Raw genomic sequence first — 6,039 nt, forward strand, 5'->3', positions numbered from 1 at the left:
TTAAATTTCGAAATGAATAACAGTAACATTTAGCTGCGTTTGATGGTAAAGTTAATGTTTGATATTTGCTTTAACGTTCGGAAATGAATAACAATAGTATTCAACTCCGTCCGATGATAAAATGAATGTCTTATGTTTGCTTTTATGTTCGAAAGTAAATAGCAATAACATTCAGCTCCGGAAGATGCTAAAATAAATGTTGAATGTTTGCTTTGGCGTTCGGAAATGAATAACTATGGTATTCAACTCAGTACGATGATGAAATAATTGCCGAAAGTTCGCTTTTACGTTCGAAAGTAAATAGCATGCAACATTCGACTCCTGAAGATGCCAAAATAAATGTCAGATGATTCATTACACTTTCGGAAGCGGACAGCAGTAACATTCGGCTCCTTACGATCATAAAATAAATGTCGGGTGTTTGCTTTTGAATTTGGAGATCGAATAACGGTAATATTCTGCTCCGTACGATGCTAGAATAAGTAACAGATTGTTTCTTTTACATTTGGAAATGATTAACGGTATCAATCGGCTCATTTAGATGAAATAAAAAGCGGATGTTTGCTTTCACATTCGGAAATGAATAAGGATGATATTCAGCTCCGTAAGATCCTAGAATGAATGTCGGTTGCTTCTTTTTACATTTGAAAATGATTAACGGCAACATTCGGCTCCGGAAGGTGTTAAAATACTTGTAAATGGTGGATGATTGCTTTTACAAGCAGAAATAAATAACGGTAACTTTCTGACCGAACGTAGGACCGATTTAGTTTTGCTTGTTTTTTTTTTTGTGTTTTTTGTTTTTTGTTCGGGCCACCAAAAAATAAAAATCAATCATTTTGGGGCCACCAAAATAAAAGTTAGTGTGGAGCCCTGGCCTGCATCAATGTGGATAAAGTGTCTTGCTGAAGGGCAAATATCGGGCACACCGCTCCAGCTCTCGGCTCCAGAGTAGACAACATACATGTACATTTATGTACGTGTGGTGTAACTTTAAGTCGATTTTTTTCGACTTACGTACAAGTCGAAACTCGCCTAAGTCGATGCGTTTTGCTCAGTCCCGAGAAGATCGACTTATGCGAGTTTAACTGTATTTTCACAATCATAATTTCGCGACTTTTGACTCTTTTTCTTTGAAGTGTAGAAAATTTCAATGAAGAGCCAAAGTAAAGGATGAGAAATAGATGTTATCCCAATTCAAGAGACAAGTTCAGCTTTTTCCAACCTTTGAGATGATGTATTATGGGAGACGACATTTTCGCAAGTTGTTGATTTTGCATTTGTCATTCGACTTCAGAAATTCACCAAAAAAAAAAAACAAATAAAATAAAAGCGCAGGGAAAGATAATGTTACAGATGTAATAATGTTTTGATCATAGTTTCCATGAATATTGTGGTTTCACTATCATTCTTGCACTGAAGGCATGCTATGCCAACATATCATCTGCAATGTACCTGTACTTGTATTGATTTGATTTAATTTGATTTGATTTATATTCTGCATGGTATTTTCTTTACAAGTATATCAATTCTCAGCAATTTCATAAACGGTGTACACAAATATGGCATTTCTTAGTAATCTGATTATTTTCAACAATCATCATACATTTGTAATCTGATCGCATGCATTACATCTTAATTCCCATCTGGAAAGGGGGGGGGGTGAGAGGGGGAGATAATAGAAACCTCCTGGTTATAGTCTTGCCAGATCAACTCGTCATATGTATTACAACATACATACATACATACATGTACATAATTACAACTGTATATACTCATATAATACAGTGATGCATTTACATGATACATGTACATACATGTAGGAGTAATGTTGTCATAATGTAAAATTTACATTGAAGTCACATTGAAAGAAAAAAAAAACAATCATCTAAAACAAACAGAGAACTTCAGGGCTTAGAGAAGCATGATTTGCCCAACAATGCAAATGTTTAGCACATTCGATTCATCATTATTATGATGCTTTCAACATCAAGTCATTTTTTTTTCATTATGAAATCATGGGTGATTTGTTGAATGTTATTATTATCATATATATGTATAGCGAAAACTTTGAGCAAAGAAAATGGGTTTTCATCGGGATTCGAACCCGAGACCTCCGGATTACTAGACCGGTGCTCTACCGACTGAGCTATTGAAAGCCCTAGATCGGTGTTCGTCCCAAACCCTTAATTCTCTTTGCTCGTGTGGTCAGAAGCTATTGTGTGTGCATGTGTGCCACACACACACACATTAACCTGACATAAACCCAAATGATGTAAATCAACTTTGGAATAAATGTGAGGGATCGCCGAAGCGATGCAGCTTTTTGTAATATATTTTGAAACAAGGAAGGAAAATTTTCACTATTTATTATTACAATTGTTTCTGGTCAGTTTTCCCTCCTTGTTTCAATATATATATATATATATATATTATATAAGTACGAGTTCCTTTACCGTGTTCAAAGTAACTTTATAATAATAGAGTAAAATTAGGCCAACAACGGTACAGTTTGATATCAAACATGGACATTATAGTCAAGGCGCTAATTCCTGTAAGGAGTTCGTTCAACCCATCCCGCAGAAAAGGTTTGACCAGACAGGGTGGTAGATGGGACCTTCATGAACATCCCCAGGTAGTATGTGGTTCCAAATTGTGGTATCAGTAGAATTTTACAGGCCACTTTTCATCATTATTTGTTGGAACAAACGTAAAAAAGTCTGGGCACGCCAAGACTACTACACGCACCACTAGCACTGCTACAGGCGCCAGTGCCAGTGGTGCGTGTAGTAGTCTTAGCAAACGCAAACTTTTTCTTCGACAAACAAGGGTTTTTGCTTGCAAACTAACTTTTCATGCCAAGCTGGGGTCGGTGTAGTGTAGTTTCTAGCCGTTTTTTATTTCGTCTTTATTTCTCCGCGTTGCAGCAAGCCGAGTGAGAGCGCATACCGGTGGCGCATACCGAGTGATTGCGACGCCCGAACCGTTGTTGTTTTTTTTCGCAATCACTGGGTATGCGCCCTCACTCGGATTAGCGCAATGCAGCGGGCTTCTGCACAATACACAAGCTGCAACTCAGAGAAATAAAGACGAAATAAAAACGGCTAGAAATTAGACTAGGATCGGTAACGCTTGTCGCCATTGGGCCACTGAAAATGACAAAATTATCACAGTTTTTGCATTTATTTCATGAAGAATTCATCAAAACTCCATAAAACTATATATGTACATGTTGCTAGAGATGTCAGCAATACAATGGGATACATTGTAAGGTATGATGCCTACAGGTCATTTTTTCTGGGTCCCTGCGCCTTGACTATTACATGAGAGCATGTATTTTCAAGCTTCGCTTTTGATTTCCTCATCAAGTAACTTGGGTACAGGTTAGTGAGAGATGCGGCATGCGGGAGACAAGGCGCTAGTATCACTGTTTGGCAAAAACAAGAAACGTAATGGTAAGAACTTCAAATTCTTATTTTATACTCCAGAACAGACTCCATGAAACATAAATCATTTGATTTTTATCAAAGCTCATTTGAACATAAAGATTCTACACTACTTCATAGTACACTACACTACTTCATTTTTTATATGATACATTGCAATGAAAATACAAGGTGTGTCTTTTTTTTTTTTAAGAAAATGGCAAGAAATTTTGGTCAACCTTGTTTGTTCATTTTTTTTTTTTCGTTTTAGTTTTGAGGATTTGAAGTAGACTACTGGTAAATTAGCACATATGATATAATTATATATATATATATATATATATATATATATATATATATATATATATATATATACATATATATATATACATACATATATATATATATATATATATATATATATATATATATATGAGAAAACCCTCCAAAAATTAAATTCATTAAGATAATCAGTTGTGATAACTCAAAGGAATTAAAAGGAACGATATAGACTCTAGATATGACACTGAAGGAAATTGATTAAACAATCAATTACTAAGTACGTGCCTTTGATACACTTTAAAAATAAAAATGTTCAACTCTTTTATGAATTACTTATATTGTTTTACTCACTAATGCCAAAATGTTATAGAATTTCATTGATGGAAACAGAAACTATTGTGCACATTCTTATTTAAAGCTGTCTATAAGAATCTCACTTGTTACAATCGTAATAGACGAGATAGAACAAATTCATAACATGCCAGGCCTAACGTTAGATCAGTACCGGTATCATCAAGATGTTGAGATTCCGAATGGGTTCTAATTCTGTCCACAAGAATCTTCAGCATATTCAAGGAGGCAGACTTAACCAGAAGAAGAATGCGCAACTTTTTTTTTTGTTCAAAATTCACGATTTGCATTAAAATTTTCTCACTCTCTTTTCACACAATTAAGTCAAATGTTATTAAAGACAAACTGTGATAATTTTAGTGTAATTCGATATTGGTGAGATAATGGGAACCTCTCATGAAATATGAAAGAGCATGTAATTCCAAGAGGGATTCAACATTCCTTATTTGATGAAAATCGGTTTTAAAATGGCTGAGAAATCCAAAAAAAGAGCATTCCTAATAACTTAAGCGGGACTCACCTTTTATTAGGATCGCTTGTTTTACTTTGCTTTTTGATGTCTCAGCGATTACAAAACCGATTTTCATCTACAAATAAACTTTGAATTCCTTTTTAAAATGGTAAGCTCTGTACTATGTCATAAGTGGTTTCTCGGTATCTCACAAAAAGTCAAAAGCCCAATTTTCATCTCCATCAATACTGTAATACAATCCCTTTAACATGCAAAATCTCTTCATTTTTTTTTTTTGCTAAAATGTTAGTCAATAATAATTATCATAGAGATTAATAAATATTGATGACGATTGGCACTAATGAATAAATAGCTTTTGTTAAATCTAAAGATAAAAAAGGCGGCTTTATTTTTGTTACGTGTCCGGGCACCCTAACGCCATCCTTACTTTTGATCCAGGATTGAAAGATCAATGTAGAAATCTACACGTGAATGATGAAACACATATCTTACTTTCCTGGATCTTTTGGAAATCGAAATGATGATAAACCTGTTGGTGGTTTGGTGTCACTATTGGTGCAGTTTAATGCACTGCACCAATTCTTAGATTTACCCATGATTCTTGAGAGAAAATTCCTTCTTTCTTGTCTCAGCCTGTCTTGGTTGCACACAAACATATTGGGGAAAGTACAACTCATCTGGAAACTTTACCCGCTCAACGCTAGTTGGCGCACTCCTTCAAATTCAAGCGCCAGCGTTTCACTTCTCGACCGAGACACAGAACTCTTTCTGTGGACCGAGATAGAGTTGCGTCATTGAACGAGGCTTAAAAAAAAAAAAAAAAAAAAAAAAAAAAAAAAAGGAAACTTAGCTCCTACCATAAAGCTGTATTATACGTATAGGCCTCACGCTCCTAATTCAACTCGCACATTGCCTACCGGGAAGATGAGGTAATGTTATTTTTTACCAAAAAAAAAAAAATCATTAAAAATCAGTCAAGTGAAAAATTGCCACTTTTGGTAGTGTTTGACATTGCTTGAGGACAGGAGCTTCTGCAGCTTATGAAGAAGTTGAATGAATCAGGGTTTTCGTATTTTTAATGATTTTTTATTGATGTATGAGGTAATTTGCTATTTTTATCATTTTTGAGAGTGACTGGATGACTAGTCTCGTATGGAGGCTCTTAACTTTTTTTTTAGAGCTGGAAAACATCCCAAAATATGTTGTTTGCTTGAAAGCAGAGAAAATTTCCCTTCATCTGTTTCAATTAAAAAAAAAAATTCTATGATTCCATTAATTTTTTTTTTTTTTTTTTTTTTTTTTATGATTCATAAAATATGCTGCATTTAACACAGGTTTCTATGGGAGCCCGGAAAAGGAGCGTGAGGCCTAAATGCAGCTCTATGGCTCCCACACAGTGGCAGCAAGTGGGTGTGACAATCTTGTCGTTTTCTGATTGGCCATCTTCGCAATCGTTTTATATGTCATGTGATTCGAATCGTTAGGTCACATGACAACCAGTGCGTGCGC

Source organism: Diadema setosum, chromosome 17 (assembly GCF_964275005.1).
Source record: "Diadema setosum chromosome 17, eeDiaSeto1, whole genome shotgun sequence".
In the NCBI taxonomy this organism is placed as follows: Eukaryota; Metazoa; Echinodermata; class Echinoidea; order Diadematoida; family Diadematidae; genus Diadema; species Diadema setosum.